Source organism: Macrobrachium nipponense, chromosome 42 (genome assembly GCF_015104395.2).
Source record: "Macrobrachium nipponense isolate FS-2020 chromosome 42, ASM1510439v2, whole genome shotgun sequence".
Lineage (NCBI taxonomy): Eukaryota > Metazoa > Arthropoda > Malacostraca > Decapoda > Palaemonidae > Macrobrachium > Macrobrachium nipponense.
Window position 1 is genome coordinate 53,687,534 of NC_061103.1, and position 12,942 is coordinate 53,700,475.

A 12,942-nucleotide genomic window follows, 5' to 3' on the forward strand; every position below is an offset into this window, starting at 1 on the left:
TATAACCGAACCCCTGTTCTGTTCCTTCAAAGCCGGACCCGACATTGGGATAGCTAGGCGTATTTAGATACGTGGAAAGGCTTCGGCCTAACCATGGGATTCCTTTTGCTGAATGCATGTTTTATTACACATAATATAACATCCACAATTGTATTGTATAAGGTATTATCTTACTATATATTTGGTTATTTACGACGGCGGACTTGTCAACTCCGCCGTGTATTCAACTAACCTACCCTGTTATCACTAGCTCCTCAACCCTGTACCTGAGTATTGGATTCTATCCTTCACTCTGACGCTATGGGAACGGCTTGAAACCACCTGAATCTGTCAGATTTTACGTCTCCGAGGTCGCTGGAGTCCATTGAGTTTCATAACCCGTTCCCCCATTGTCTATTTCGGATGTTACTATAGGTATAGTAACATCTGGAGCTGGTGAGAACAGGGTTGCATGTTATTGTACTTTATATGCTGACACCAGAGTTACTTCGGCGGCAATAGCATACTGCATGCAACCTCGGACTTGTCTCTGGAAGGTTGATGATGATACTCATGTATCATTTGACTTGCAGGTTGCTCGTTGCCCGGAGGAGGGGTGTAACGCCGTTCTCCAGGAACCCTGTGGGCTTGTGGTCTGCCGGTCTCATGCCGGGTGCCCAGTCCAGCTGGAGGACATGATCATCTGGCACCAAGAGGGCTGCGAGATATGTTACGGGCTGGTGAATGAGGTCACCTACGAGGTATGTAGCACGCCGGACTGTACATAATGATACAATGAGAATCAACTTGAGGATAACATGCAGAATTATACTAGACTAAGATCAATCTCTAGTTTTAAGTATTAATACCCCCCCCCCCCTTTTCAGGGCATCCAAGCGGTCAGGGACGCTGCCTTGACTACCCTGAAGGTCTGGGTAGGCGGGTTTGGCCGTAACGCCAAGAAGGGCCAGCCTTACATGCTGTCCCAGGAGATGGCTGGACTCATCTACCCCGGGGCCAAGAAGGCATCGGCGATAGAGCTTGCGGTAGTGGCCCCCATCATCGCGAAAATTCAAGCCGCGACAACGCCCTTGCTGGAGGAAGGTCTTGCAGAAGAGGTCGTAGGGGAAGTGGCAGCCCTCGACTTGGACCGCGAGCCCATATCTGTAGACGACTTGGGCGACGGTAAGGTTGTTAGTGAGGCAGGTGTAGTAGGGGCTCAAGGATTGCTCTTGAGCCCATCTCAGGCTTCTTCCTTCTCCTCCACCACTTCTTTTCAGGGTTTCGCCGAGAGACCTCAGTCGGTCAGACCAAAGTCTACCTCGGTGATCACTAAGGTTAAGGGCACAGTGGACTTGAAGTCCATGCAGAAGTCCTTGCCCAAGAAGTCAGGAAACAGCCATGTCACTAAGCCATCGGCTCGCAATCCCGAGGCAGACAGGGCTAAGGCTACTCCCCCGCTGAAGGGGTCGAGAGCCAAGTTTCTAAAGGCGAAGGCTCAGCCTTCTGCCTTTGACACAGAGGCCTTTTCAGCCAATATTATGCAACAGGTGGGAAGCATGATGGGGTTCCAAGAAATGTTTTCCCAGCTGTCTAATACGCTGGAGGCATCTGGACAGTCCATCCAATCCTTAGCGGAAAGGATGGTAACCCAGGAGAACCTGATGGCGGGTCTCCGGGATTCAGTAGCAACAGGACTGGCCCAGTCCGGACAGGCAGCCCAGCCATTGCCGATACCGGACTCATCAAATTTACCTCCTTTTAAGTCTAACAACCCATGGAGGTTAGCAGCATACGCCCCGTTCTCAGAGGGTATGCTGACTATTGAGGGTTGCGGAACTCGAAGGTTGGAAGACTTCGAGTTCCATCCTCCAGGGCTCCAGTTCCCCTTCAGGGGCTACGCCCGTCTAACGGAGGCTGCCATGAGGAGGGAGGACAAAGTCCCCAAAGAAACAGTAATCTTCCCCCGGGATCAAGCTCAACAGGCTTTGCTCCGGAGCTTGGGAGAATGGCAGTGCACTAACACGAAGGTGACGGCATATAAGAGCCCATTTACTATTTTTGCGGTAAACGAGGCAACTCCGATGCCCTTTACATCCAAAGTGGCTGACCTGACGATGCAGGCAGCCATGAAGGATGAACCCATGCCTCAGCTCCGGGAGACGGATTTAACCTCCCTTTTGGTCCCTGGATCCACTGATTGCTGGGTTGACACCCCTGCCACCTTCTCAGTAGGTAAGCTCAAGCCGGACTGCGGTAACAAGCTGTTCAGCGAGAGACTGCCTAGACTGTCAGAAAGCCTGATCCAAGCAGAGTATGACACCAGGATGAGACTCAGTAGGTCCCTCAATTCCCTCACTATGACCGAAATGGCTTCTCTCATATATGGGGAGGAATCATTGTTCAAAATCATTACCAAGTCACTACTGCATACAATGCAGTGTGACTTGTATGATTTTATCATAGCTCGGCGGAACTGTAGGAAGCACGTTCTGGCGGAGGCTACAAACCGCCACGAATCGAATAGATTAATAGCATCCTCCATATGGGAAATGGACCTCTTACCCGCCTCCGTCGTAAATGAGGTTCTGACGGAGGCCTCGAGGGTAAACCAAAGTCTTAAGATTCATTGGGGACTCATTCCCAAAAGGAAACCTGAGTTCTCCGGAACGAATCCCAGAAGTAAGAAGGGGCCAAGGAAGTTCCAGTCCTTCCATGCCCCCCAACAACAGACTTTGGTACAGGCAGTTCCGGTCTCCCAAGTACCGCAACCGTCGACGTCAAAAGCACAGCCGCAACAGCAGTTTGTGCTATTGACTCAGCCGTCACAACAGGCCCAGGCTTCGACCTCCTTTACTGTCTCTCCGGCCTATAACCCAACCTTTGAGACTCAATCGTTTCAAGGGTTCAATAGGTTCGCCAGAGGCGGCGGAAGAGTCTCCAACCAAGGCAAAGGCTTCCGGGGAGCACAGGGTGGCCAACCATCAGCCAACCAGTGAGAATCCCCAGGTAGGAGGGAGACTGTACCTCTACCAACACCGGTGGGGGTTTAGCAACTGGGCACAGAGTATCGTGACCAAGGGTCTGGGGTGGAGTTGGCTTCAAGGTCCTCCTCCATCCAACGCCTTTTACCAAAAACCGACAGCAGAACTGATAGAGTATACCCAAGAACTTCTTCAGAAAAGGGTAGTGTCAAGAGTCAGAAACTTAAAGTTTCAAGGGCGCTTGTTCAGCGTGCCAAAGAAAGACTCGAACAAAGTAAGAATAATTCTAGACTTGTCCCATCTAAACTCATTCATTCACTGCGACAAGTTCCGAATGCTGACCGTTTCGCAGGTGCGGACCTTACTTCCCCGTGGGGCCGTCACCACCTCTATAGATCTTACAGATGCCTACTATCATATCCCGATAGCAAGACACTTCCTCCCATTCCTAGGCTTCAGACTAGGAAAGAAGGGTTATTCCTTCAAAGTAATGCCATTCGGGCTCAACATAGTGCCCAGAATATTTACAAAGATAGCGGAAACAGTAATCCTGGAATTAAGGACTCAAGGGATAATGTTAGTAGCATATCTGGACGATTGGCTCATATGGGCCACAGATGTCGAAGAATGCCGCAAGGCGACGGTCAAAGTAATAGAGTTTCTGGAACACTTAGGTTTCCAGATAAACAAGAACAAGTCACGGCTGACTCCAGAGTCACGCTTCCAGTGGCTGGGAATCCAGTGGGATCTAGTCACTACACTCTATCAATTCCGCTGGTGAAAAGAAGAGAAATAGCCAAGGCCACAAGACAATATCTCAAAAGCAAGCAGACGTCCCGGAGGAACCAGAGAGAATCCTAGGTTCACTCCAATTTGCATCAGTGACGGACGTACTACTGAAAGCCAAACTAAAGGATATAAACCGGGTTTGGCGTTCGAAAGCGAATCGAAGATCCCGGGACATAATCTCACGCATTCCGGCGATCTTACGTAAGAGACTCCCTGGACAAAAATCAAAAGTCTGTCGAAGACAATACCCTTGCAATTTCCTCCGCCGGCTCTAGTGGTTCACACAGACGCCTCATTAAGCGGCTGGGGCGGATACTCACAATTCAAGAAAGTACAGGGAACCTGGTCAATGTCATTCCGCCAGCTACATATCAATGTACTGGAAGCTATGGCAGTGTTTTTAACCCTAAAAAGACTTTTACCAGCCAAGAAAATCCATATCAAGCTGGTATTGGACAATGCAGTGGTGGTCCACTGCATAAACAGGGGAGGCTCCAAGTTGAGCCATGTGAACCATGTAATGATAGCCATATTTGCCCTAGCAGACAGGAACAAATGGCACCTTTCAGCCACTCACCTAGCAGGAGTGAGAAACGTAGTGGCAGACGCTCTGTCACGGTCCACTCTGCTGGAGTCAGAATGGACTCTAGACAGGAAGTCATTCAAATGGATCTGTCAACAGGTGCCCGGGCTTCAGGTGGATCTTTTCACCACAGAGTCCAACCACAAACTTCCCTGTTATGTGGCCCCCAACCTGGACCCTCTGGCTTATGCCATGGACACTATGGCTATAGAGTGGAATATCTGGAAGAGAATTTATCTCTTTCTTCCAGTGAATCTACTTCTAAAAGTCCTGAACAAACTCAGGACTTTCAAAGGTCACATTGCACTAGTGGCCCCCAGCTGGCCCAAGAGCAATTGGTTTCCTCTACTGGTGGAATTGGGACTCCGGCCCCAACGGATTCCCAATCCCAGACTGACGCAGTTGGTACAAATGCAGACTGTGTCCGCTTCCTCAAAAATTCAGAAAGCCCTAACTTTATGGACTTCATGAAGTTTGCAGCTCAGAAAGATGCCAACATTGATCCTCAGAACATCCGGTTCCTAGAATCTGATAAACGAGAATCAACCCTGCGTCAATATGACTTAGCAGTAAAGAAACTAGCTATATTTTTAAGGGACTCAGATGCACAAACCATGACCATGAATCTGGCAATAACCTTCTTTTGAACCTTGTTCGAAAAAGGTTTAGCAGCAAGTACGATTACTACAACCAAATCGGCACTAAAGAAGATCTTCCAATTTGGATTTAATATTGATCTGACAGATTCGTATTTTTCGTCTATTCCAAGGGCTTGTGCTAGACTTAGACCAACAGAGAGACCCAGGACGGTCTCCTGGTTTTTAAATGATGTCCTTAAACTGGCTTCTGACACTGATAACGAATCATGTGAGTATATAACTCTCCTAAGAAAAATGTTATTTCTAATAAGTTTAGCCTCAGGAGCCAGAATTTCTGAGCTGTCGGCCCTCTCTAGGGAACCAGAACATATTGAATTTCTCCCTTCAGGAGAACTACTACTCTTACCAGATCGTCAATTTTTAGCTAAAAACGAGGACCCACAAGATAGATGGGCTCCACGGAAGATTGTCCCACTTCCTCAGGATCCGTCCTTATGTCCAGTTAATTCCCTAAGAGCATATTTGAGCAGAACTGCCTCGAAATCTTCGGGCCCTTTGTTTATTAGGGAAAAAGGCGGTACTATATCCCTAAAAGGAATCAGACAACAGATTCTGTACTTTATAAAACAAGCTAACCCGGAATCATTTCCACGGGCGCATGATGTTAGGGCAGTAGCCACCTCAATTAATTATTTTCAACATATGAATTTTGATGATCTCAGGAAGTATACAGGCTGGAAGTCCCGGACAGTATTTAAACGCCACTACCTAAAGTCGTTAGAAGCCCTTAAATTCCCAGCAGTGGCAGCAGGAAACACAATTTCCCCTGACACTGCTTAGAACAGTAATAAGTAGTTAATTTGCCTATGTCTCTCTTTACATCTCTCTCTCTTCTACCTGCCTCACTAGCACTCTTGACTTAGCTCGTTCGTTACTGGGTTACATGCTTTACCTTGGATTGCACTGTCTATGTATAATGAAGATTTGGATTGTATATAATTGTATCTGGGTCTATACTTTGTAATTATATTCCTGTTAACTGGTGTGTGTTTGGTTAAGTTTAATGGTTGGGTTATTCAACCCTATTTAGTAGATAAGTTTTAGTGTTAAGGACCATTAAAACTCTCATATGTTTAAGTAACTTTATTATTTACTTGTAGAATTAAATAACTAATATTAAAAATAGTATTTAATTTACCTACACTAACTTTCCAAGCTGGTGGGGCCAATTCTCTGTTACTATTTCACGGAGCGACAGAGGCTGGGCCCAGAAAAGGGATTTTGACGAAGGAAAAATCTATTTCTGGGCAATGACCTGTGTCGCCCAGTGAAACCCACCCTTTACTTCCACACCCTATCTGGCCCAAGCTTGGGTGCTATCTACAGGAATGGTAAACAAAGGCGCTATTTGTAGTAGTAGCGGGTAGCGGGGGCCTAGAACGGCTCCTCTGTAGACGAGGGATATTGAGGAAGGAAGAGACTAAATGGCAAGGGACCTCTGGTAGTGGTTTCACTCGCCCCAAATACCATACCGACACCTTGAATAAAGGTGAGCGAGCCAGAATACTCTGGCACCACCATATAGCTTTTTCTCTGGTACTTGTAGCAATACTTATACCTTAGAAATGAGTGCTAAAGGAACCATTTCACTGGGCGACACAGGTCATTGCCCAGAAATAGATTTTTCCTTTGTCAAAATCCCTTTTCTATGAGAAATATCCACAGATTCCTGTTTTTTTTATTTCATCATAAAATGCACTTTTCATGTTAAAAATATTAAAAAAAAACCAGGTCTAAACATTTTTAGTGGTTTTTTCTTGAGTTTTAACTAACAAAATAGGCTGTTTTCCACGTTTTTTTAGGGGTTCCAACTTTTTGCGGGTTTTAAGAATTCGTGGGGGTTGTCTGATGAAAACATTATCATAATAATCACTTTCTCTTTCATGCAGATAATTCGCAAAGCACCAACTGCAGACTTGGTGAGTGAGAGGTTCTTGGAATTAAAGTTACGAAAGATAATTATCAAAAAGGAACTCTATTTCTTGGTCTTGTTGGGAATTTGTGAGGACCATTGTTCATTTCATTTTGCTGTGAGTATTCAAAAGATTATTTGTATGTTTATGAGTAATGTTGTTCATTTATGACTTCAAGTTTAACTCTTGAGGTTAGGAACTTTCTAACTGTTTAGGCTTAGCTCTCTTGTCATCAGAATTGAAAAATCAAAATAATTTGTTCCTACGAGGGTATGAACCTTCGTCTGTTATACGAGACACAGACAGTCCCCAAGTACGACAGAGACCCTTTTATATTATTTGTCCGGACTAAATTTGTTGCTTATGATGTTTTATTTCTTTTGAGATAAATTGTGTCCAGATGATCATTGCATTGTGATTTTTGTTTTCCCTGAGGATGCTTACTTTAAGAGTTGGTATGAGCATGAGAACTCATACAGGAGAGAAACCATATACTTGCTCTGTATGTCAAAAAAGTTTTTCTCAATCAAGTAATCTCACAAAACACATGAGAACTCATACGGGGAAGAAACCATATACTTGCTCTGTATGTCAAAAAAGTTTTTCTCATTCACTTGCCCTCAAATGTCACATGAGAACTCATACGGGAGAGAAACCATATACTTGCTCAGTATGTCAAAAAAGTTTTTCTCAATCAAGTATTCTCAAATGTCACATGAGAACTCATACAGGAGAGAAACCATTTACTTGTTCTGTATGTCAAAAAAGTTTTTCTGCTTCAAATAATATCACAAGACACATGAAAACTCATGCATAAGAGAAAGCATTCACTTGCCAAACAATCTCAAAAGACACGAGAGTTCACACTAGACAGAAACTGCATATTACTTGATCTCTGTCCAAGTAATTTTATTAAATGCTTTTATATTACTGCTGTAATTTGAATATTGTTAAGGGAGATCTTGAATAACTTTTGTATGAAATTTCATTTGACTTATGTGTGGACAAGAAATTGCTCTCTTTCTTCATTGGGGGGAAACTTTTCCTTATGAGCTCAGATAAGTGTAGCAATTTAAAAATTGTTATATTTGCTTTATGAGAAAATGGGTTATTTTTATATGTAAGATTATTGGTTAATAACCACTGGTTCTTAGATACAACACTGAATCACTTTACTATTTTAATGTCTTGTTGATATTTTTATGATTTCAAATGTTTTTAGGCAACTGATTGTTCAGTTGCCTAAATGTGTTGAGGGAACACTGAAAAAGAAGGAGAGTTCTCACTTACTGTTTCTGATCGCTAAGACAATCATGTTTATTGACGTCTACGAATTTGTTTTTGCTGACAGAACTCTGGTTTCTGTCTCATTCTCAAGCTGAGTAAATGTACTTTACTTTTTTATAATTCTATATGAAGTAGTTTTGTGAAAGCAATGTAATTTAACTTCCAGTTGTTCAGTGAGAAAGTATAATAGAATTTCTTTCCAGTGACTTTACATGCTTATGCAATTTGTGTGTGGTAATTTGCTCATAAACAGTAGTAAAATTTAGTTAGTATTACTTTTACTTAAACAGACATATTTGGTTTTCAAAGATATTAAGATAAAATACAAGTCTTGAAAAGGTTTTGGTTCTTCAGAGATGTCCCGGTTTCTTCATTTGGCATCATCCACTTGGTTAATGTTTGCTAATGTTGTCCTAAACAGCTTGATAGTTTTGTCTAGAAATGATTATAACTTGAAACTATGTTACTGAAATTTTATGTTACTGATATAGTTTATTATTTTATGACTTTGCTGCTGATTGTAAATTCTGTAGGTGTTCCAAAAGTACCAAAGATAATTTTGGACACTCATGGAATGGAGGTAAACCTGCGCTATCTTTGTAACTAAACACATTGTCAGATTCCTTTTCAAGTTCTGTTTCGCTGACATGGAACGAAGTGCATTTTTGTAAAACTCGGGCAAATTCCTTTTTGTAACTTTATCAGATGTGCTAAGGGGGTAATTCCTGGAAAATCACTCCCCCACAGATTAATAAAACACAAACGGTCAGTTAGGTATGGACAACTGAACTCAGCTATTTTCAACCATATAAATGAACATAATCATAGAATAAACTGGAATTTGTCACGTATAATTTATAGCAGCAACTGCCGGTACAAGAGTCAAATGATGGAATCGGCCTTGATTAAAGAGAGGCAGGTATGCTCAAAGGGAGCATGGGATTCAGATGTCATCGACAAGATTTTCGTTCAACCAACGCTTAATAAGATTAAAGGAAGATTATCAGTGGCAGTGACCTAAATTGGCTTACCTGTTGATAGATCTCTTGGTATAAATACCACCTTTTCTGTAAACTTTTCTCATTTATCTACCTGAAGAGGGAGACAGCAGTCTCTGAAATATAGTATTTTTCTCTCTATATTTTGGTGTTTTTATGGGCTCCTTTTATTAGATGGAATTCTGTTGTAACAGAACATTTTTACCAGTCATATATATATATATATATATATATATATATATATATATATATATATATATATATATATATATATATATTTATATATAACATGTTTGTGTATACCATGCAATATGAATGTTATCATTTGAGGAGACTTCAATTTTATATCTCATTCTTCCGCCATTAAAATATAATATTACTTTATAATTACGATTAAATAATTGGAAAGACGTAAATAGACAACAAACACGAGCTAAAAAATACATAAATTAGGCCTAAAAGAAAATAGTTGTTCGCAAATGATAGATAAATGGTTAGATGGTAGAAGCACTTTTGTAAATAGAGAAAATGAAAAGAGTGGGCAACACAGAAGATACATCAAGAAATCTTTAAATAAAGCTCATAAACACCCAAGGACTGACAAAAGCAAAAATAATCGAGCTAGTGGAGATAACAATAGACAACACAATTATGTGCATCACAGAAACACACCTTAAACAGCAAAAATTACTATTCCCAACAATCATCAGAGTGGTAGACTCAATGAGAGATGAAGATGACACAAAAGGAGGAGGTTTACTTAAGGGATTTTGACGTAAGGAAAAATCTATTTCTGGGAATCAAAGGAGAGATCCAGATGGAAAAAGAAGAGTCAGAACACAAAGACATTCTAATGGTAAAGGTTAATTATAGAACAGCAGTATTTAACCTAATTCTAGTCTACATGTCAACCAGTGATAAAGAAAGAAATAAACGAATAATAAGCGCCTTACATGTAGCAATAGAGAAGGCCGTAGACCTGCCTGTGATTGTCCTTGGGGATTTCAATGGGCATTTAGGTTTCATAGGGACACAAGAACTTGACCACAATGGAAAATAGATTATGGACCTAATGGAAAAATACGACCTAACGCTATTAAATGGAGATCCCAGATGCAAAGGAGAGATAACCTGAAGTAGAGGAGATCAGAACAGCACTATAGACTTTGCCCTAGTCAACCAAAATATGTATAAAAACTATTAATGTATGGAGATAGATGAAGGAAAATATGAGTATGACCTATCAGACCATCACCTCATAAAGGTCCAGTTCAGAATGAACACTAAAGTAAGGAAAACAAAAGAAATCAAATATTTGAAAGTTACAGAAGAGTCTACCCGGAAATACCTTGAATATATAGTTTAAAGTAAGCCAACAAGACAGAAAAGGAGATCTAACCCCGTTGGAAGAAACAATGAGTGAAGCAAAAACAAATAACTTAGAGAAGATAATCAAAAGAAGGTTAAAGACAGGAAAGCAAGAAGAAATAGAACCAGTTTGGGTCACCGAAGAAATAAAGAAAGAAATAAGCCAAAGAAGGATATATAGCAAATTAAAAAGGAAAGCCACAAGAATAAAAGAAAAGAGATACTATGACGAAGCATATCTTAAAGAAAAACAAAAAGTACAGATAATAATAAAGAAAGTATATGAAGAATATGAAGAAAAGGTTAGAAATGAGATAATGAAGGATAAAAACAGACGCAGGAAAATCTGGGAATATATAGACATGCTGAGAGGAAAGACCACACCAGAAAAAGAATGGATAAGGATATACGATGAAAATAAGCAAGAGATGAAGGACGAAACCCTAGGGAAAGAGATGGCAAAATTCTGGGAAACAATATACCAAAAAGAAGAAAACCAAATAGGAGAGATATGGAATGAAAGCAAGAAAGAACAGTACAAACATGACATGGAAGAAATAGTGAAAAGATTAGGACAGCAGATGAAATACCATATATCTTTAAGAGAACACATGCATGGAGTGTATGATCTAACAGAGACAGAGATTAGACCAATGGAAGAAATCAACAGAAGAAGAAGATGTAGAAAAACAACTCGAGAAAATGAAGGCAAATAAAGCACCGGGGCTAGACTGAATGAAGCCACTTCTGTTCAAACCACACTGACAAAGTACCAACCTTCAAAAAGAATTGGGTGAATGTTTAAACAGCATAGTGAAGGGCAGGAAAACGCAGAGAAGCTGGTTCAAGTAAAAAACAACACTTACGCCTAAGAAACAAAACCCCACAGTCAAAGATCTTAGGCCAATTGCACTAACAAATGCATCATATAAAATTTTCATGGGGATCCTGAAAACCAAAATAGAAAAGCATATTAGAAATATAGGAGAAATAAATGAACTGCAATCAGGCTTTACCGCACAAAGGAGGGAAATTGTTAATATATATATATATATTTTACAATACTGCATGCAAGAAACGTACAGAAGAAAGGACCCATTATTTGTAGTATCAATAGACTTCCAAAAAGCATTTGACTCAGTTAATAGAAAAAAGCTCATTGAGGTCATGATGGAATATAGGCTGCATGCAGAAGTAATAAATGCAGTTGCAAAGATATATACAAATGATGTAACAAGCCTATGCCTTAACAATATAGAACAAAAAGAGCTAAATGTAACTAATGGAATAAGACAGGGATGCAATGGGTCAACCATATTCTTTCTACTAATAACGTACCTGATAATAGAAAAATTAGAAAATACAACAGAAGGTTTTAGAAATGAAGTAATAAGGATAGTGGCACTATTATATGCAGACGACGGATTAATACTAGGACACACACTAAGAGAAATAACAAAATCAATAAAAACCCTTATGAAAATCGCAAATGAATGTGGCCTAAACATAAACAAGGACAAGAGTAACATACCAATATACAACGACTGGTACAGTATCGATGATGTGGAGAATATAGAGCACATAGAAGTAATAAAAATAGTTAAGCAGATTAAATACCTAGGAGTGACAATCAACAACATGAAAAACTGCTTCAGAGAACAGATAAAAAGGGCCCAAATTAAAGCAAAGCAGATGGCCAATACAGTCATCAATAAAAGCTGTAGCAGAGTAAAAATAGGAAATTTGTATTGGTAAGGATTAGCGATGCCATCAGTCATGTATGCCATGGAAGTCATGAAACTTGACAAGAAAACTATAAATAAATTTCAGAAGATAGACAATCAAGTATATAGAGCAATTTTGAAAGTGCCAAGTTACACGGCAAGTTGTGTGTTAAGATCTGAAATAGGGCCCTCTTCCTGCCACTCAAAAGATATCAAGAATAAATTAGTCTACCTGAAACGCATTGAGGAGTGGTGGAAATAGGCTCTTATATGAGATAACCATCAAAGATAATACACGAAAGATGGGAAGCTCAAGCCACAGCCGCATCGGCCGCATACAATTTAGTACCTGGCATGAAATGAAGATGGCGGTAGCATTGCACCTGCCTACATCGTCTGTTTGTTTACTTTTTCACAAAGCGGGGCATTCAATTTCATTCATGAGTGGGCGTAGCCATCATCACCTGTGTGTGGTTTGCAAAAGGACGAAAAATGATTTTCCCCATCTGATTTTTCATGCTTTTCCTCAGAATAAAGAAAGGTAATAAAATCATTACATCTGTTACAAAGTACATGATGACTTTTAGAGAAAATGAAGAAATAAAATAGACCAAAGCAAAATTGAATGTCGGTGCAGTGTTATTGCGAAATAAATATT

At 40.7% G+C, this 12,942-nt stretch overlaps 1 protein-coding gene across 2 annotated transcripts in view; it reads left to right on the forward strand.

The window, feature by feature from the left end:
* The first annotated feature begins 6,737 nt into the window (after positions 1–6,737).
* Positions 6,738–12,942, forward strand: part of LOC135213465 (oocyte zinc finger protein XlCOF19-like) — a 63,238-nt gene continuing 57,033 nt past the window's right edge. Inside the window, exon 1 of one of the 2 annotated variants that reach the window (XM_064247409.1) lies at positions 6,738–7,024. The gene's annotated coding sequence lies outside the window, so the exon portion shown is untranslated. The remainder of the gene's footprint in view (positions 7,025–12,942) is intronic. The other variant, XM_064247410.1, reaches the window with a different exon arrangement.